Genomic DNA, 22,074 nt, shown 5'->3' on the forward strand with positions numbered 1-22,074 from the left:
TGTAGGGAGGTGCGCCAGGGTCGCACTACAGTGGGGAAAAGGGCATATACACTGCCTGTACTATTTTCAGTGAAACGAGTTTTCGGCAAAATGAGTTTTCAGCGATTTGGTCTTGGTGAAATGCAACTCCACCGCCTCCTGTTTTGCTGCCCACAGCTTGGGATCTGAATGAATGACAGGATGAGTAACCTGGTATGGCCGGGGGTGCTCTCTCTGCAACTTTGAACCAGGTTTCTGTGACTGCAAAAATGTCAGCTTCTTCCAGGGTTAAGAATTAATTTACATTTACATAAAATTTTCATGTTGGTAGTTTTGACCTCATGGCATTGCCTAAAAGGGGCACTATGGGGGAGGCAAGAGCCTTTGCCAGGAGCCTGAAGCCCAAGGGAGAAAGATGCAGGACATCTCTGACAAAGCATCGTGGCTTGTCAATCATGTCATCCCAGGCTGTCAAGTACTGGGATCCCCTTTGAATGACACCTGAAACTAAGCCAGTTGTTGAAGTTAATCATTTTCTGTTTGTATTGAAGGATCATTCTGGTCACAGTAGAATGCTGCTTAAGGCTATGGACATACCTGCCTGGGACACATACTCATCAAGCTCGATCACGTCTCTCTTCATATAGACCAGGAAGGTACGTCAAGTCATTCACTCCAACATGGACTATGACAGAGTCATAAGAGTACCTGTTGTGAGACTTGAGTGCATTGGTGGCATGGTGGATTCTGGCACCCGACAAAACAATTAAGCGTGACTTTCTCCTCATCCAGCCTGGTGAGGGGGACATCTGTGTGTCTCACAATGGAGTCTCCTATAACTAATAGGTTGGGTTTAATGTTTACACCTTAGTGGCTGAGAGACACAGGTGTGTGGACTATGTGTAGTGTGGTGTGGTGGGCAGTGGAGTTTGCGTGAGTTTATGCCTTGGAGGTCTCTTGGGTAGATAGCAATCAAATACAGTTAATCAGTAGACTGCTTTGAAACAGTAGCTCACAAATCACAACAGTAACAGACAGCACAAATAAAGCAGCAATTCAGTAGAATACAGTCATCAATTTTGTGAGGCTACCAACAAGCAGTAATAAAATACGGTAAACTAAATGCAGTTGAAATCCTAAGCACAAGCAGCAAAATGAAGTAGAAAGAGGTAGGTTTTTTTTTTCAGTAAAAAGTGAAGAGGCAGAAGATGAGATAATTCAAGGTTCAGAAGCTAAAGAGTGGATCTTTACTAAGTTCTCAATATAAACAGTAGAAGTAGAATGAGCTGATGTAATGCGAGTAGGGGGAGTGTCCAGTATCATTATACTAGAGGTGGGCAACTCAAAGCTACCAAGACTTAAGACCACCACAGCAGCTGGGCGGGTAGGTGGGATTAAAAACAGTTGCCAGACTAGAGATATACAGTAAAACAGCAGTGCGGAAAACAGTTGAAAATAAGCACTTATCTTTTTCCAATATCACAGCAGAGCAAATGGCAGAAGGCCTGTCACTGCAGCTTTGAACAGCTTGAGCAAATAAGTATAACTGGTTTAAAACACTGGATATTAAAGGCAGAGAAAAGTACAACTGTGTACACTTACCATAAATGCAGATGTTCGAGTGTATCCACTGTTGCAGTCATTACATTTGGGTAACCCTGCTGGCAGGTTGCCCTCAGTCGGCCTGAATTCCAAACTCCTGGGTCCTGCGTCGGCTGTAGCCCCTTCCCTGACGTCAGGTCGTCAGGGGTATAAAAGATGCGGCCGACAATATTTTCTTTATTTTTTCTTGCCCCAGATGTTAGGGTAGCCAAAATTGTATATTATATATATAAAAATACATGCAGCAATATAAACTTTACCTTCCTCTACAAGCAACTACACCACATAGGTTCCATCAGAAAAAAGGTGGATGGCGGGTGGGTAAACTGGACTGCAACAGTGAATACACTCGAACATCTACATTTATGGAAGTGTACACAACTGTACTATGCTCTTCGTGTTTCACTGTTGCAGTCATTACATTTGGGTAGAGTCCCAAAGCTATGGTTGGGAGGCTGGAGCTAAACAGTGTTAGGAGCGGCTATGAGACCCTGCAGAGGCAAAGCCTGCCCTGGATTTAGAGTAGAGTGGCAGATGATAGTGCTTTGTAAAGGTGTGCACCGAACTCCAAGTAGCAGCCTCTAAAATGTCCTTGGTTGCTACTCCCCTGAGAAAGGCTGCTGAAGTGACTGCAGCTCTGGTTGAATGTGGCCTAATGCCCTTGGGCACTGGCTTGCCATACTGTAAGTAGCAGAAACAAATGCAGTGGCCTATCCACTTTGAAATAGTCTGCTTTGAGATGGCCTTTCCTTGTGAACCTGCAGCATATGCCACTAGTAATTGCTCTGTTTTTCTGAAAACTTTGGTTCTGTCCAAGTAGAATCTAAGCTGTTTTTGTACGTCCAAAGAATGCAGAATTCTCTCCCCCTTGTTCTGTGGATTTGGATAAAAAGTTGGCAGATGGATAGTTTAAGAGCCACACTGGACACCACCTTAGGCATAAATGTTGGGTTTGTCCTCCGAGAGACCCTGTCTGGATAAAAAATTATAAAAGGTTCCACAGCCATGAGTGCCTGTAGCTCTGAAACTTGTCTTGCAGAAGTTATTGCTAGGAGCAGAGCTGTTTTCCAAGATAAAAACTTTATATCAGCAGTAGCAGCTGGCTCAAAAGGAGGCAGGGTGAGTTTTTCCAAGACATAGTTGAGGTCCCATGCAGGCATTGGTGATCTCCTTGGAGGCCTTAAATTTTTGGCTCCTCTGAGGTGCTGCTTTAATAAGGGATGAGAAAAGATTGGTGGCTCTGTATTGTAATGAGCTGAAATGGCAGAGGCATGAATTTTAATAGATGAAAAAGATGGGCCTTTGTCCAGCATCTCAGTTAAGTATTGCAAAATCTGAGGAATATTTGGCACAGCTGTATCAGTTTCTTGTGCCTGGTTCCAAGCACAGAATCTCTTCCATTTTCCAGTATAAGATTTTCTAGTACTAGGCCGTCTGGCTTCCAAAATGACATCCATCACAGTTTTACTGAGAGGTGTGTTTTGTATGACTACATTATTCGCCATGCTGCCAGGTTTAAAATCCTGAGTTGGCTGTGCAGGATCGGATTGTTTTGCTGGAACAGTAGATGAGGTATTTGAGGTAAGGTCCAAGCTGGGCATTGAGACAAGTTCCTTAGTACTGGATACCAGTACTGGCGGGGCCAGTCTGGGGCAATCAGTATCATCTGTGGCTTCTCCTGTCTGACCTTTAGGAGTACCTTTGGGAGGAGAGGCAGTGGGGGAAAGGCATATACCGATATATTTTTCCAGCTGAAAGACAGGGTGTCCACTTTCCATGCTTGTCTGTGATAAATCATTGTACAGAATCTTTTTAGTTGGTAGTTGTGAGGGGAGGCGAATAGATCTATGTCCGGGCATCCCCATTTCCTTGTTATCATGCTGAAGACTTGTGGATCCAGCTGCTACTTGTGGGGATCCATGAGGTTTCTGCTTAGTTCGTCTGCCAGAGTATTTTTCCTTCCTGGCAGGAATTGTGCCTGCAGATGTACTTGGTAAGTCAATGCTGTGTCCCACAATGCCATGGCTAGTCTGCAAAGGGGGTAAGAATGTGTGCCCCCTTGCTTGTTTATATACCACATGACCGTGGTGTTGTCTGTCTTTATCAGTAGTTGTCCCGGATGAAGTGGGTCCTTGAAGGCTGTCAGGGCATTTTGAATAGCTAGCATCTCTTTTTGATTGATATGTAGATGCATTTGGTTTGAGGTCCATGAGTCCTGAATGCATATTCCTGCCATGTGGGCTCCCCAGGCATAATCTGATGCATCCGTTGTTAGTGTCTGCCTTGCTGGGGGTAATGTGAATGGCTGTCCCTTGTTTTGGTGACAAGCCTTTGCCCACCATCGAAACTCCTGTTGCAGGCAGAGAATGAGAGTAATCAGTTTCCAGGCTGTGGCAATGTTGAGTCCAAACACTTTTTAGGTACCATTGAAGTTTCCTCATATGCAGTCTTGCATATGGAATTAGCAGGATGCAGGATGCCATGAAGCCCAAAGCCAGCAGAATTTTTCTTGCAGATAACTGGGCCTTTGTTGCCAACATTTTGAAATAGGTAGTCAGTTGCCTTTGTTTGTCTGGCGTGAGATGAGCCATCTGGGCAGTTGTATTTAAGCTTGCACCCAGGAATATTATCTCTTGAGAGGGTACTAGTTTTGATTTCTTTTCGCTGACTGTGTACCCTAGGCATGTTAGAAATCTTTTTGCAAACACCAGATGCTGTAGAAGAATGCCCTTGTTCTCTGCTTGAATTAGGCAGTCATCCAAGTAAGAATATATTCGTATTCCTCTGTCTGCAGAATGCAATTACTGGTGCCAGGCACTTTGTAAAGACCCTGGGCGCAGTAGATAAGCCAAAGGGCAGTGCAGAGAATTGGTAATGCATTGATCCAGCCTTAAATCTGAGGTATCTTCTGCATATTTGTCCGATTGGGACATGCAGGTATGCCTCTTTTAGGTCTAAAGTCACAAGCCAAGCGTTCTTGCCCAGCATGGGCAGAAGCTGCTGCAAATTTGACATCTTGAATTTTGGTATATCCAACAATGTGTTCAGAATAGATAGGTCCAGTATTGGCCTCCAGGCCTTGTCCTTTCTGGGTACCAAGAACAGTCTTGAGTAAAATCCTTGTCTCTGCTCTTGCTCTGGTACTTGCTGAATGGCCCCCATGTCCATGAGGGATGAGACTTGTTTTTGTGCCTCTGCCCATTGATTTTTTGGCAGATCTGGCCAGCCGTTTGCCTTTGGCAGGGTATGGAAATGGAACTTGTAGCCTTGTGACACAATATTTAGAACCCATTTGTCCTGGGTTATGATGTGCCAGTTTTGAGAAAAAAGTGCTAATTTTCCCCCTAAAGGTGCTGCCAGTATATAAATGCTTGGTGCAGGCAGGGGAAGTCATTGGGACTGTTTCCTCTATGGTTGTGATTGGTCTTCTCCAATTTTGGAGGTAGAAGCACCCCATTGCTTTGACCTGTATGTACCTTGTGCCTGGGATCTGCCTCTAGGGCATCCGGATCTGCCCCTTTGAGGTCTGTCTGACACAGGAAAGGACCAATTATTTGTTGGCCAGTGTCTACTAAACCTAGGTGGCTGTACTTGTAAAAAATCTTTGACAGTTTGCATATATTTTGCTTTGTCCTCCATTATCTTTAACACCTCTTCTGCCTTAACACCAACTAAAGTATCATGCTGTAAAGGTGCATCTAATAATTTAATGTTGACATGATCAGGCAGATTTTGTTCCTTTAACCAAGCATGCCTCCTAATTACAGAACCCGTAACTGCGGCCCTGCAGGAGGCCTCCAAAGAATCAAAACCACATTGCAAAGTATGCTTTCCAACTTGTTCAGCTGCATGTAATAAATCCTGCATTTCCTTGTTTTCTGCACATTCAGAGTTTAACAACATTTTCTGTTTAAGCAATGCCATGACAGGTTGCTGATATCTGAGCATATGAAACTGACAGTAAGGCCCTTAAGCCAAAGTAGCAGATGTGTATACCCCTTTTCCCCATCTGTCCAGTGCCCTAGAATCTCTGTCAGAGGGGGTAGGGTTTTTTGCAGTGGAAGCCTCAAACTCCTTTGGGAACCTGTGAAATAGTTTCTGGGTCTGCAGCAGGGTTTTTAAAAAGGAATTTATGAGAGTTAGGAACCCTGTAATATCTGTCAGGATTAACAGGAGCTGGATGTAAGGAGTCAGGGGTAAGACTAGACTCAGAGAACACATCATCTACAATATCCAACACAGGTGGAATGGCTAGTGGTCTGTGTTGAGGAAGTAAGAGGAAATCCCTGAGCCTCTTTTTTGATTCTGAAAAATCTTGGCTCTCCCAGTGGAAATGCTCCCTCATGGTATGCAAGGTTTCCCCAAAAGAATAGTCCTCAGGAGGAGAAGCTGAAGGAATAGGTTCTTCAGCATCAGAATCCTCATGGGGGGGGGGGGGGGATATTCCTGATCAGAAGAGGAATCAGAAGAAATAGAAACCTGATCTGAAGATTCATAGTCTGTCTCTTGCCTAGGCCTCTTATCAGGAGGGGGATGGGAACCCCTGATCAAGGTAATCAAGTCTTCGGCCATTTTGAGCATGGAAGCCTGTCCATGTGGCTCTTGAGATTGTTTCTTTGTCTTTAAAGGTGCTTTAGTCTTTGCCTTAGAAGCTGAAGTTGGTTTAATGTATAGACGTTTAGGTCTGAATACACCCTCAGAAGCCGGTGCCAGCTCAGCGGCTTCGGACCCATCTGAGGGAATAGTGTCCGAGGCTCCAATACCTTGAGTTTCCAGCAGCATAGCAGACTCCACGTGGGAGTCGGTAGCGGCTTGCGACTCTAAAGTAGCGGGTGTCAGGGGCTGCGAAAGCGCCTCACTGAGAACCAGCGAACGGCTTAGGAGAAGCTTCATCGTCGGGTGTGGGCCTCGGTTGCCTATCGTTTTCTTTATCTTTGTGTTTTTTGTGAACCCCCGGTAGTCGGATGGCTGTCCAACGACATTTTGTAATTAAATCTGCGGCCAAAATAGTTTAATACAAAATCGTACCGACGCTTAATAGTGCGTTGGTTAAATCTAGCACAAAACTGACAACTTGAAACGTCGTGGTCAGGGCCTAGGCAAGGAATACAGTAAGAATGAAAGTCCTTATGAGGTATTGGCTTTCCACAAGAAATACAATTATTAACTTTTTCTGACATCGGTCTGGAGCAAGAAAAATGTTTCCCCAACGGGGTACTTAGCTTTAATGAAGACTTCGGATCTGAAACTCGAACACGAAAATCTCAGGAGTTGGCCAACCGGCACTTGCGAACTGCTTCTGCTTCGGGCACCGCGCGGCAAGAAAGACTAAAAGAAAATGGCGTCGGCCGCATCTTTTATACCCCTAACGACCTGACGTCAGGGAAGGGGCGACAGCAGCCGACGCAGGACCCAGGACTTTGGAATTCAGGCCGACTGAGGGCAACCTGCCAGCAGGATTACCCAAATGTAATGACTGCAACAGTGAAACACGAAGAACATCTGAAACCAAACCAATTATCCAATCAAAAATAACAGTGTTGCAGGAATGCTTTTAGCTAGATCAATCTAGACTAAACTAGACATGATCAACAGGTAGAAGGTATGGTGACTGCCTCCTTCATACAGTAAGACCATCTTTCTGTTAGCATCTCTCTCCTAATTTAACCCAAGGGAATAGAGATGTACACTGCACACATAAAAATCATCTGTACAAGGAACCAGGTAGTGAATTATTTGTTTAACCCCCCCCCCCCCCAGTAGTTTCAGTGTGTGCCCATTAAAAAAACTGGAAAAGACTCCACAGACAGCAACAGTAGTAGGATAAAAACAAATACTGGACATTTCCACTCATTTCTGTTCACTGGTTCAGCATGTTTTTTGCATTAAATGCCTCATCTCCAGCTGTCCTAATTAAAACATGTTCAAAACTGGATTTAAACAGCTACACATGAATTTTGCTCCAAGGGTTTACAGGTATTTTTAAAAATCAGCTCAGACTTGCATTCATTAATTCATAAATGTAACAGATTTTACTGGCAAACATTTCTTCTGCACTTCAAAACCCTCTGACCACCACTGCTTTTCTGTAATACTTTGTTCCATATTTTCTCTCCCCGTAAGTCAAAGTCTGTGCTCCACCCCCCCAAATCTAGTTCCCATGCAGACACAAAGTGGAGCTTCTTCTTGTAGTCCACTGTTTGATTCCTTATGCTTCCATTTGCTTATTGTACAATTCTATGCACATCACTTGATCAGAAAGTGCTACCAGGTTACCCCTCAAAAAGGACACATGTCCACTGGGGGAAACGGGAGGATATCTCCTCTACCTTGAACAGTTCACAGATGTGACAAGGCCATCAGCGGCACAAAAGGTCAAATAAACTACTATAGGAGCATCTGCATATAACCAAACTAGCTAGCATGGAATAAGCTGGTTATTTCAGACCACAAACTGCTGGCTAAAGAGCTCAGAAAGACACACTTTATCCTCTTTACAGATTACTTCCTGCTACATTCCAGTCTTCATCTCATTCCAAGAAGAGGGAATTTAATCTCCAGCTGAAATCCACACGGCAGTAACAATGCACTTGAAAAATGAGGAACATGAATGATGCAAAATGTTAATCTGTCTTTGCAATAATGAACTTGAAGTATCTTTTAGTGGGCCACACTTTATTTATTTGACTGACTGACATTTGATTCCTGGGAAATTCTGACTGGGTAGAAGGCATTTTCAGCAGAGTCCCAGGGAGAAAAGCTCCAAATTACTACAAAACACCATAAGAAATTAGTAGACATGTGCTGCCTCATATGGAATCAATAGGGATGTGTGGATGGAATGCCAGTCTCAGTGAACATGAGAGTCTATATGTAGCATTAATCATCCTTGCTATAGGATCTTTCAGCATCTGACAGGGACATATTGGGAGTTTTACAGCAGTCAGCCTTGTAAATTCTGCATTAGTTCGGTGATGTGATGCTACGGCATATTTAGTTTCCATGGACAGCAGAGAAGAAACATGGCCTATTTCTCTGAGGTTCTAGGGGAGGGAGATACTGACTGCATCCAAAATTGCTACAGAGGCTCCACACATGGTATCCAGTATACTAACTTCCTCTCCAACTGCCAGGTTTTATGTAGCGCACAGGGTATTATATACAAAGTGTTTGTGTAACATACAGGCCAGTCCCCAGGATTCCCACAGCTGGCACATATGCAACCTATGCCAGCATTTTGTGCAGGGTAACTTTCCAAAGATCTAATTGGCAAGTACACATATTACTAAACACAAATTCTCAATATGCTGATCACTTGTATGTAGGCAGCAGGCCACAAATAAGAGTGTTGACTGCTGTGAGTTGCAGGTGATGCAAGAGAAACTTCTGACCTGTGGCTGATGCCCCCCCACCCTATTCCAGACCACAGTGGAGATGTATACAACACTGAACTGTCACAGACCTGGAATGTCAGAGATCAGAAGTCCTGCTTCCACAGCTGAAGTATATTCCCAGGACTTCCAGAAAGTTATTTATGATCTGTGCCCTGCTACATACTATGGTGCTACAATAGTAGTTACAACACAGGGATATTGTAGAACCACCTGACATCCCTGCAACAGCAGAGTAATAGTCCGGTGAGGAGTCACTGGAGGAAATGTTTGCAACAGTACTCCATGTGAACTGAGGGGTGCAATACATTGCTTCACTAACAAAGATACAGCATCTTGTCTACAACTATGGGTTGTAAAAATGACAAACAAAATGGATGTTCTACTGCTTTGCTCCTAGCAAGAGAAGTAGAGAGCCACTGACTTCAGACCATCTCCAACTGGCTAACTAGTATGTGTGGGACCTGCCTGCCATTCACAGCATTAGCCTGGAAAAGGCTACAATAAGCCTACACACATCCCTGCATCACCTGGGAAAATACTGCTGATCACCAAAAAGTCTGTGGCCTGCTTCCCACCTTGGGATTAGTGCTACTAATTAATTAATTAGTGCTTCTGGTGAGAGAAGCAGCAAAGGACATTTTTAGCCTAGAGTGTGAAACTGTGGTGAGACCATCTCCAGCAGAAGACAGGTAGTAGACAATTAGGTGAATCCTCGCAATTTATCATTCTTGACAAAACCAATTCATTCTCTTTTCAATAAGTACTGTTTGATGAGCTACTGTCTGACCTAACTTCAGAGCATCTCCCCAAATACTTCATCCATAAATCACAAGGGTCTACTACAAGAATTTCCCGTGAAGTGTGTGTCAGTGCTCTGTATACACACAGGCATCCTGAGTTAATATTTTTCATGTAAAAGCATCTTTGAAATGTCTCCAATACCTAGCTGCATACAGGGCAACTAGTTTGTGCCTTTGCAAACACTGCCTCCAGAGTTGCAAACCAGATACTCCGACTACTCTATTTTCTCACAGCAACTGTCTAAAAATCAATAAAACAATGGTCTGTTGCCATGGATACAAACTTTCCCCACTGTCTCCATTGCCAATTTGGTGGATATGGGCATCCTGAGACAATGTAGACATTGCTTTATATTCTCTTAAACTGTGTAAATACATCTCACACATTACTTTATCATGGTCACTGATGGCAAAGTTCTGACATAAATGCACTCCTAATGTCAATCAGGATGTCAGTAGTGCACACATAAATATAACCCTCCTAACACCCCAAAGACCTCCTAGATGAAGCACACAAATGCCCAGAGAAGCCCCAAATACTCTCCTTCAAAACAACACCCATATCAACACAACAGCCACTATATGACCAAACATTCAGCTCATTGAAAACTCCACTGTGAGAAAAACTCATGTCCCACTTACCAGACTGAGTAACGAAAAAGTCACAGTTAACTGACTATCAGGGCCAAGATCTGCCACATTATGCATGCACTCCTGTCACTGGACCACAAGTACCAGTATGCCTCAGTCACAGCTGTGGGTGTAAATTACATGGGACATATCTTCATAGACTATATGACAAGACATATCCTGGAGCTGTCAGAATGAGTGTCCCAGGTTGGTATGAGCCTAGCAGTGAGCAGCATTTTACTTTCTTCAACGATGATGTCACAATACAAACAGAAGATGACCGACTAATAATTTGCTTCGTTTCTGGTGTCACTTTAAGGGGGTGTGATATTTGTCAGCAAGGAAAGCACTAGTCAGCAGACCATGCTGCTTTGCAAGGAATGGTCTGCACCTCTCCCTTCTATCTTTTCAAGTATTGGCTAATAGGCAGTCCTTCCCCATAGTACCTTTTTAGGTAATGCCAACTAAACAATCCTCCTAACACAGCAAATCAAAACTGAAGGCATTACTGTTCAATGCTAGGAGTCTGAATAAACTCCACTCTCTACAAGTTCTATATAGGGTGAGGACCCTAGAGAATGCGGACATCTGTGCAGTAACTGAGACATGGTTTAAAGCCACAGAGAACAGCCTGGCAGTGCAAGGCTAAAATGCCTTCCACAGATTTAACTCAGCTTCTACACAGGCAGGGGCTAAAGGTGAAGGTGTCTCTCTTTACATCAAGGCAGGATAATGCACTTGAGCTTATCCACATCACAATAGGCAAAATCCCATACCACTTCCTTGCAAGCTACAGGTCCCACTGTATAACCCAGAAAGCAAATAACAAATTTAAACTTACTGTAGACACTTGCCATCCAATCCAATACTACATTCATGGGGGCTTTAAAATTACATCACTATTAACTGGGAAGCATATATGGACAGCAAACTTACAGGCACAGCCATTACTAGACTTTGTGAATACAAACTCCCTGGACCAGATTGTCAATATACTGACGAAGGCTGCAAACATACTGGATCTGCTCCTTACTAATGGGAGACTGTTGCTCACCCCCTAGTATAATGTCATCTCTGATGAGGCCAGATCACAAAACAGTCCCCTATTAAGCAAAAATAAAATTCAGAATCCCAGCCAACCGTTTAATGTTCAGAACTATTCAAAGGCCAACGTTCTACTATTAAGTGATTACCTGGTAAGATGTCAAGCTCCCCTAATCTCTGAGAATACTGCTGCCTATGAGAACTGTTCATAGAAACCATTTACAAGCACATTAATAATCGACATACAGGCAGCTGTGCCCACCAGGAATAAGTACAGAATTAACTCAGAAAAACAAGTCACCTTGGTGAAATCATCATCAATAGGTTGTATAACAGAAGGAAGAAAATCATGGCAAAAATTATGAACGCTCTCAAACTAAGCAACGCAAAGGACAAATAAAGTCTACCGTATCCAAATTTTAGGCAAGTCTGCCGCCACCCGCCCCCCCAAGCAAATGACAGTCAGATTGTTTAGCTATGTCCACAACCTCAAAAGCAATGCAGAACTGGGTGCAGAGCTCACCGTTAATGAAACCAGCTGCACTTATCCAAAACATATAGCAAACCTAGTGGCAGACAACTTCAGCTAAAACTTTACCCCCAGCCCCCAGGTTCCCCACAGGAAATTCCTTCAAAATATAACTCCCCCAGCTATCACTAAGGAAATTGGTCCTCACTGCTCCCCTCTAAGGCCAAGAACACAGCTTCAATGGGCCCCAACAATATCCCAGACTATCTTCTGAACAGAAGGAAACACAATGTCTCAGGCCTTCTGGAATCCCTAGTTAACTCCGGCCTCCTAACAGGCTTCATGCCTCAAGAATGAAGAATGGTAATCATCATCCCTCTGCACAAAGGCAGGAAATCTACAAACCCTGGAAAATACAGACCATAAATCTTACTAATCTCATACACAAAGCCACGGAAAGAGTTATCATGGAAATGATCAATAGTTTCGTTTTGCCAAGTGCAAGTAATGCCTACTCAGCCTGGTGGACTTTATTGCTTTTGGTGACCTTCTCAAAGGACACGAGGAAAATGGTTCACACTGCCTGTCTAGACCTGGCCAAGGTGTTTCACACAATACCCCATCGAGGCATTGTTGACAAACTCAAGAGGTTGTGTATAAACACTTATGTCACACTGTGGATAACAAGCTGGCTCACAGAAAGGGCAGGAAATTAGAATTTGGGAGTCCACTTCTACAAACAGGAAATTCACAAGCAGAGTCCCTCCGGAATCGGCCCTGAGACTGACTTTTTGGCATCTGCTTCTCTAAAGTCAAGGCAAATGTCAAGGGCCTCTGGTTGACCACATTTGTAGATGATTGCAAATTAGAAGCAGTTAGAGAATCACCAACACTAATGTTCTTCAACAAGGACTGACACATTCAAACAACTGGTAACAGAGTCAAAATCCATAAAAGTATTCTTTGGGAAGTCAGTCACCCCTGGTAACAACCATGACATCACAACCCTAATATTGGACTCCGTAGACAGGGACATGGGCAGATAGCAATCTAGCCTTTGGCCATCAAGTGTCTATGGTATTGATGAAATCATTATATGCTGTACAAGTTAAAGGTATGGTCAGTGTTCCACTGTATTTGGCATTTGTCAGATCTATCATCCAGTACAATGCGCACTTTGTATGTACATAACCAGACACATCCAACAATTAGAACGTTCACAAAGGTTTCTCACCAAAATGATACAGGGCATAAGTAACATGTCCTGTGCAGACCACCTCAAAGTCCTATCCCTATATTCTCTTGCCTACAGGCTTTTGAGGGGAGATCTATGCCTGGCATACAAGGCATTTTCAAATCCCACTCTTATGGATCTGCTGGGAAGAGAGATGCATATGCCCAGAATGCCAACTTCTCTGGAACAGGCTGCTCACCCATGTAGAGCAGAGCTCTTTCCTAACCCAATTCAAATGTAAAGTGGACAACTGGATGGGGAACCAGAAGTTCAGTCCTGATTTGACATTTAGGTCTCTAATGGACACAGGCAGCCTGTACATGGTTCATCTCTCAAGCCCCCGCTTACACTACTAAGAGTAATAAAACTTGTCAGATTTGGGATGTATGACTATACTTAAAAATACCTCAGTGTCTGCCTGTTAGCCTAGTACACACCTATGAACCTATGTATGCAAATACACTGGTCAGATAAGTGGGTAGGATACAGTCATCATCATATGCATGTGAGGCGGGGGAATGCTAACATAGATGGAAGGAGGGATGCAGTAGTCATACACGTGGCAAGAAGTTTGGAAAGAGTCAGAGCACATCCTCTATGTCAGGATAGTGCTTCCATTAATTGTACAATCTAGGTGTACCATGTGGCCCTGCAGTATCGTGTCTTAAGGCATCCTGTCCAATGTTTGGAGTATCACTTTAGCAGTGTGAATGGTGAACTTAACCAAACCAAAACAGAAAACAAACTGATAAAAAAGTACACACAAGACCACAGAGATTCCGACAAATCCAGCTCAACAACTTAAAACATATTTGCTCTTTCATTTTATTTTATAACAAGACTTTTTCAGATGAAGTGAACCAAACACATACTTTAAATACAATTCTAAAAGGTCATGTGACAACTTTTTAAAATCATGTGATCACCTTAAAATCATGTGACATCCAAAAACTTGTAAAATCATGAGATCAGCTTTAAGTCATGCGACAGCCTAATCCCTTGAACAAATCATGCATAAAGGCAACATATTCAATCATTTCAAAATTGAAGTAAACAAAAATGAAAGGATGAATATCTGAATACATCCACCTGTAAAACTTTCCTTTACCAAACAATAATAAATAGTTTTATGTAAAAGCAATCATTAAATAGTAAACTCTATACTGAGAAAAACTGCCTGATGGAAAATGAAGCAATATCACCTTTCTAAAGCTCTTAGTTTTAAAAGACAGCCAATAGAAAATCTGGTCATTAATCCAAGAGCTTGCATTAAGTGTGAGCTGCCAATATAACTCACATTCTTCCAATTTAAGTTTACATGGGCCACCACGTTCACTAGGAGTTACCTTTTTTTTTCATAATTACAAATTTAATAATGTGGTCTGGCCATTCCATTAAGTGTTTGGCTAGGGCATTGTTTGTTTTCCTTTTCTTTATGTCGTATAGATGTTCAGCAATTCTTTCTTTGAACTTGCGCTCAGTTTTGCCTAAATAGAAAGCAGGGCAATGTTGACAGACTGCAGCGTATACTACCCCTCCTGTCAGACAGTTAAATCCTCCTTTTATAAAAAAAAAATGCAAATTTATTTATAACAAACTGTTCACCCATCAAAAGTTAGGGTCAGATGCAACAGCATCCACATTTAGACATATGATAAATTTTGTTACTCTTATTTGCGGATGTTCTATTAAAATATTTCACAATGTTTTTAACATTACAACCCCTTCTGTATATTATATGCGATGTATCTCCCTCCCCCCCCCCCACTTTCTCAGTAATGTGTCTGTCTTCCTTTAGAATAGCCCAGTTCTTCTGGATAATGTTCCTAATAGTTGCACTATCAGCATTATAAGTTGCGATAAAGGATCTAGTAAAGGTTGTGTTTTGTACTAGATGATGTACAGGTGCAGGGATGTTAAGTTCACTAGAAGAGGTAATATTGTCAGCCATTAAATCACTTGCTGATACATAAATTCCAGGTCTTGGTGTTTCACTATGACCTAAAATTGGATTAAAAAAGTCATTTACCAGTTCGCACATTAGTTGATTTAATATGCCAAGGGGTAACCTCTAGCCAGAAACACTCTCTTTACTGTCTCACATTCATCTAAAAAAATTATCAAACCCTGACACCATCAGTGCTGTCCTTACAAACTGACCCTTGACTACAGCACTTTTTTTTTTTGGGGGGGGGGGGGTATGAGCTTGAAAAATCCAAATAAGTGTTTGAAAAGGTGGGTTTTCGATAAATTGTTTTTTTTTTTTTTTATTTAGATTGTATTCGGGTATTTTTTAGATAGTTTTGTATTTTTGATATACTATGTACTAATGTTTTTATAAGGTGTTTAATTGGTTTTAATACTGGATTGGCTGCTATTGGATATAAATGTATGTTGTCTTTTCACTAGTTTGTCTGATGAAGTGATAAGTTAATCATGAAAGCACTTACCTGTATCTTTAGTTAATAAAGTGTTTGCCTTTCAGCCTGGCAGGCTCATTATCTTATTTATTTTTCTTTGCACTTGTTATAGTTACTGTGCCGTTTCCTGTTTGGTTTGCTTTTATAAGTCCAGTTGTATGACCCAAATGTGTCTTTGCATCTTGGACATGAGAGGGAGTATGGTGGTTAAGATACTGCTAAACATTATAAGGGGGTATTATGTTAGTCTGGGCATAATCTGCCATCTTGTCTCTGTCCCTCAGAGACACGAGGGCCAGACCCGGGGTGAATTTCCAAACTCTCTTCCACTGGTCAAGGCTACACTAGAATAGGGTTAGGGAGGGACTCTCCTTCACATGGATGGTGAGTTTTCTCCCGAGACTGGGGATCCTACAAGACATCTGTCATGCCAACGTGTCCTGTTTATGTCACAAGCAAAACTTAAATCCATAGATTTAGTAGTTCTGATTCTGTTCATTTTGCAGATGTGGAAAAATGTCCATCAAAGCGGAATCCAAGGATGCCTTGTATGCCAGGTATAGATTATCACTCAGTTGTCTGTAGGTGACAGAGTATAGAGATGGGGCTTTAAGGTGATCCAACTAAGGCAAAGTCATTATACACTGCATTCTTGGTAAGAAACCTTTACAGGCATTTCAGCTGTTGCAAATGTCTGATCAGGTTCATGCCAAAGGGAACATTATACTCAATGATGGGTCTGATGATGGGCAAGTAAAGTGGCACTAGGACTTTTCTGGACTTAAAAGCCATGCCACTACTTATACGTTTGGCAACATAGAATAATTTTCTTACTACCTTTACCACGTGCTGATCAAAAGCTGGATTACCATCTAAATATGTTCCCAGACCTAACAGTTCAATTCTTTTCAGTGCCTTATCACTGGTGTAATTTCCCTGGGTGGCCAATTTCCCAAAAGGTACTATAAAGCATTTCTTGGCATAGAATTTTAAGCCACGACTTTGACACCAGTCATGTGTCTGTGTTAGACACTCTTGCAAGAGGTTAGTGTCTTGAGCAAAACTAGGATAGCTGTTGCAGTCATCTGCAAACTTTGTCATCAAAATGCCCTTGACATCAGTCTTCACCTCCATGAAGTAAATACCAAAGAGGAGTGGGCCCAGCTTGGAGCCCAGGGGGATCCCACTGGTGATCAGTGTCTTTGTGGAGGTGGTCCTCACCAATCCTAACTTTCTGGATCCTATCTGTGAGCCAGCTGACAATCCAACATGTTATGTATGGGTTCATGCCCAATTTGCTGACTGTCAAAAATGCCCAACTAGGGTACTGTATCATGTCTTAGCCAAGTCTAGGTAGGCAGTATGCACAATTGTTCACCTCATCCACTGCCTTGGTGACCAGATATCAAAGTAGTCCACCAGATTTAGTAGGCATGACCTTCCCCTGACAAAGCCAAACTGGCTTAGGTCTAGTGTCTGAAGGTTGCCTCTGCTTTTGCTGATAATTTGCTCCATGGCTTTGCATAAAAGACTAGTCAGACTAATGGGTCTGTAGCTTCCATGAGGGAGAATAATGGGTCTGTAGTTTTAGGTCAGTTGATAGTCCACCCTTGTGGGGAGAGATAACCACTGCAGTCCTCCAATCACATGGAACAAAACATGTTTTTAGACTATGGTTAAATACTGACTGCAGTGGCCCTGACAGGTCATGTTTCAGACTATTTAGAAGGCATCTTGGGATGTTATCAGGTCCCATTGAGGCTGTGTTCTTACCTTTAAATGTATAAAAGGTACCATCCCTGTGGCAATACTACATTATAAGTGCAACTCCCATCACCATGTTGTCCACAGTTTGTTATGTGCCAACTGGCAGCAAATGTGTGCACCTGCACGTTATGGTGGAAGTCATCAGTGGATGACAGATGTGCATGAGTTTTTCAAAATGTACCATGAGTTTTTTCAAAATTTACCATTCACAGCAGGGAGTCACCATATTATAGTAATGGAACATAGTAGCACCGATGTTTTCCATCCCCCAATAACACCCAGGCAGTCGTCAGCAGTTCAGCTCCCACATTCAGCCAGTGCCAGGTATGAGGGTTTTCTTACCTTCCTCTGAGATGAGTGCCAGAAATTTCTTCACCTCGGTACTGCTAGTCCCCCCCCCCCCCTTCGAATGGTCAACCTGTCTTTGGCAATGTCTTATGCCTTGGTCTAAGCATGCAGTATCATAACAGTGATTCTGAGTTGCACCTGTACTACTGCCCTATTATGGTCATCCTCTGCAATGATACCCTGCATTAGTTCTTGGCACAACTACTTAAGAACACACGGTTTTCTTTATATTCTTTTCAAGGATATGCCTGCCTTGTATGCACAGGACCTTTGGCAGCTCCTCAATCTCTGGTCTAATGAACTTTTAAAAACTCTTGTTGTTCCCTTAATTTCCATGACAAGAAGTGTTCCAAGTATTACATTTAGATCAGTGTATGCATGCCATCCAACAAGTCTCATAAGATCATAAGAGGTTACTAGGCTAATGAAACCCAGGGCACAAAACAAGCCTAGCCAAGTTCAACAAGTGTTCCCAAGGGTGTCTGGTTCATCAGACACTAAAATCAGCACATATAGCCCCTGTCCAAGAGGGACAAAGATGCAGCCCCTGGGGTGAATTTCAGGTTACCCATCCAATCATGCAAACTGACCTTAAATAAGGCCAACAAAGGGCTTTGTTTAACATGAATAGGAAGCTTGTTCCAAAGGTGGAGCAACATCTGAGAGACAAATCTATCTCTCCAGCAAGTTCTGTTGATGTCACATACCAGATTAAGGTAGTCTGAGCAAGTGACCCATGTGCCATTTGACTTGCAAATGTGCAGCATTTCCATTAAAGTTAGGTCACAGATTGCTCTATATGCAAGGCACAGGTCGCCTCTGAGCAGGCTGTATAACACAGAGTAACATGACAATGATTTCAGTCTCTCTGCATAAGATGGATCTTGAAGACACTGAATTTTGTTCGTAAGGAATCTCTGTGGTCTCTCCAATTGCTGCAGGTGTTTGGAAAGGAACATACTGAAGGGAGCATAGTACTCTATTACAGGCTTGATGAGGGAAAAGCATAGGGGGTTATAACCTCTTTTTCTGGAGGCAATGGCCTTACTTATGAGATGAGCATATAAAAGGCCCTTCTTACCACTGTGGAGACATGGTGATCGAAGTTAAGGTTGCTGTTAACCTGTGTGCCCAGATCTCTCACCACTGACCGTGTGCTTAGGGTATTGTTATTGATGTAGTAGTTTGCAGAATCACCCCCCCCCCTTGCAGAGTTTCAAACCATGACTTTGGCACCAGTCATTAGTCTGCATACAACCTTCTTGCAGGATGTTGACGTCGTTAGTGGTTTCAATGATCGCTTCCAGTTTGCAGTCATCAGCAAACTTAGGCAGCCACAGTGCTTTAATTTTAGCCTGTACTTTGGAGAAGTAGAGGCCAAACAGTAGGGATCCTAGAACCGATAGCGGTGGAATACCACTGGTTATGGGTCTGCTGGAGGAGGTGAAGTCCCCTGTTTTGACTGTACAAGTTTAATCAGTGAGCAAGTTTGCAACCCACTTGACAATATACATGGGTTGATACCCAGCCAAGTGAGTTTATCAATGATGACTGAGTGGGGGATTGTGTCAAAGGCCTTGGCTAAGTCTAGGTAGGCCGTATACACAGATTTGCCCAATTCTAGGGCTTTGGCAACTGTCTTGAAGGCCAGCAAGTTTATAGGCATGATCTCCCCTTGACAAAGCCAAACTGGGTGGGGTCAAACATTTGCAGATTTCCTATATCTTTGTTAATAAGGTCCATAATGATTCGTTCCATGGCATTGCAGATAAGGCTGGTCAGACTAATGGGTCTATAGTTCCCAGGGTCTGTGAATGCACCCCCTTTGTGCAAAGGGATGACGGCAGCTGTTTTCCATTCCAGTAGGATGATGCCAGTGCTTAGGCTGTGATTGAAAAGCATGCTCAATGGTGATGCTAATTCCTGTTTTAACCCAAGTAGAACACGGCCTGGGATGTTGTCTGGTACCATACAGGCTGGGTTTTTGGTCTTGGAGAGGGCATTTAAGACCTGCTCATCTGAGATACTAGGTAAGGGACAGGGGAGTGAAGTTTTCACTGAACCTGTCAGCCAGCAGGTTTGCTATATCCACAGGTTCTATATATGTAGTACCACTAACAATGAATTCAGTGCAAATATCAGTACTGCTCCCCCCCAATCCCCATGGGGTGGTCACAGCCCTGTATGCTACTGTACTATCCAACATTCTGAGATTGTGCCACAGTGAGACATCAATCAATATGTTACCAATGCTTACAGTTTGTCAGACCTCTTCTGACAACACAGGCAAACAGCTTTGTATCCCCTCTCAGCATGTCCAGTGGCCTATATGTATATGTGCACTGTTGCAAACCCTACACATAAAGGATGTTACTTGGCCTGATGATCTTTGTTGTTCCTTGTAAGACTGAGTTGTTCCTTGTAAGACTGAGTTCCCCTAACAGAAAAGCAATCTGTCCTGCCCTGTACACTTTTAGGCTCATCTCTTCCCCCATCAGGACTGCAGCCTGCCCTGTACCCTGTTAAGGTATCCCACCATCAGGACTGCAGCCTGACCCATCCTGTGATCGGCTCCCTGATAAAATGATTTCCCCAGAGACAGCATGTCAGTCACCTGTCGTACCTTGTACTGTGCTACCTCAAATGTACTCCTCAGCTTACTAACTGTTCTTCTTAAGTCCATATACCCTTATGTGCTTTATGCAGTTCAGAGGAACATTATCGGTACACCATCTGTTGTCAGTCTGCCTATACAATGGTACACTCTTATCTAGATTCTAATTCCCCGAGTTGCTTCATAACATGGTCTCCAACAATATGGTGACAAAGGTTTTCAATCATGCTTAAACTGGCCTCTGGTACAATACTTTCCCAATAATGTAAGAGTGCCAGTGTCTGAATTGCAGCTATTAATACTATACATTATCAACCACAGACCGTGTTATCACTTTTGTCTGCTTGGGCCTTCACTGGGAGGTCAGGTGCACAGCAAATAAACTTAGTCTGTATGATTCTGGAAACTTTGCAGACTGCTAATGTAATGGCAAATGCTTTCTATAAACAGAACACATCTTTAAATGAATAGTTGAATTTTTAGATGAGTTTGTTACAACAAACCAGAAATACACATATGACTGACAAGAAAGTTAGGAATCCATCCACTAGAGGCAGCCAATCTATAGTTCAGCTTTTTTTTTTTTAGCAAACAGCTGATTTCAATACTGCAATAAGGAGTTTCATAAACAGACTTATGCCAGTCTTTGTTCACAGGTTTTACTTAAACAAGTAGGTATATGAAGATATGACTTTAGTTTCCTGTAAATAATAACCCAAGGTACAGCTGTCCATGCAAGCCATGTGCTGTTTCTGGGGAACACGATACAGCACTTAAATGTATCAAGCATCCAGCAAACTTTATAGTCTTAAACAGAGAATATGTCCCTAAAAGTATGGGAAGCTATTTTACTACACAAACAAATCTGCTCCAGAATTAGCTGCAGTAACATTTTAAAAGCAGCACTGGTGCAGATTATATGTACTAAGCAACTTGCATCCTGCATACACATGTTCATACTTTTTGGAGAAAAGCATGTGCAGCTCATGACCCCAATGTCTGGAACGGTTTACCATTGAAATGCCGATCCGACTATGTGTGACTCGACTTGCGCGAAGGCTGAAGAGCGAATGTCACCGCGGTCGAATCCAATTGTGCGAATGGCAGATCCTCGCCCCTGCGTGAGCCATGGTAGCATGGGTGTGGAGGTGTTGTGCGGCCGGTAATGTCGAACGTCGAATGCCTGTCGGTGGCGAACAATTTTCGCGGTTTCGGTTTGCGTAAATACATCACAGAAGTGGCCGTTTGACTAAGTGCGATCGCAATTTCAATAGTAAACAGCCTGGAACATCACTGACTAAATTTTTCAATGGTGTCAGAATATGTTTTTTTTTTTTTTTTTTAAACAGTATTCAAGATAGCACAGTAAGTTGAATTTTTAACAGTAGGTGTTCTAGTACTCACAGCCACAGTAACTTTAGCTATATGGGTTACATTCTGCCAAGGATATAACAGACAGACAGCTTCTGAAGCTTCAAGACACCTTCCATGCAGCCAAACTGTCAAGCAGCTTGAGCTGAACTAAAAACAAGTTTGGCGCAAAGCCCTCCAGTGCTTTCCTGCCCCCCACAGAGTACATTCCTCAGAGGCTTGCAAGGATCGACTGTTGGCTTGGGCATTCCTTAGCTCGGCAGACAAAATGGATTTTTTCCCCCAAAGGGAACATATTATTTTGGTACTGATGTTTTCTGAAATTTTACTACTTTTCTCTTCAGGAAAGTTATTTTAAAGCTAGCAAGGTTTTGTTTTAAATGAACTGTCTCAAGACTGTAA

The 22,074-nt window shown here is 42.7% G+C and overlaps 1 protein-coding gene across 2 annotated transcripts in view; it reads right to left on the minus strand.

The window, feature by feature from the left end:
- The window catches only part of PWP1 (PWP1 homolog, endonuclein), a 630,765-nt gene that overhangs the window by 487,364 nt on the left and 121,327 nt on the right, over positions 1-22,074 (minus strand). The window contains exon 1 of one of the 2 annotated variants that reach the window (XM_044087586.1): positions 5,233-5,238. The exons of the other annotated variant lie outside the window; for it this stretch is intronic. The gene's annotated coding sequence lies outside the window, so the exon portion shown is untranslated. Of the gene's footprint in view, positions 1-5,232; positions 5,239-22,074 lie in introns of those variants that run through there. 2 annotated transcript variants of the gene reach the window in all.

The sequence above is a fragment of the Protopterus annectens genome, chromosome 11.part0, assembly GCF_019279795.1.
Source record: "Protopterus annectens isolate FY-2018-M chromosome 11.part0, PAN1.0, whole genome shotgun sequence".
NCBI classification, from domain to species: domain Eukaryota; kingdom Metazoa; phylum Chordata; order Ceratodontiformes; family Protopteridae; genus Protopterus; species Protopterus annectens.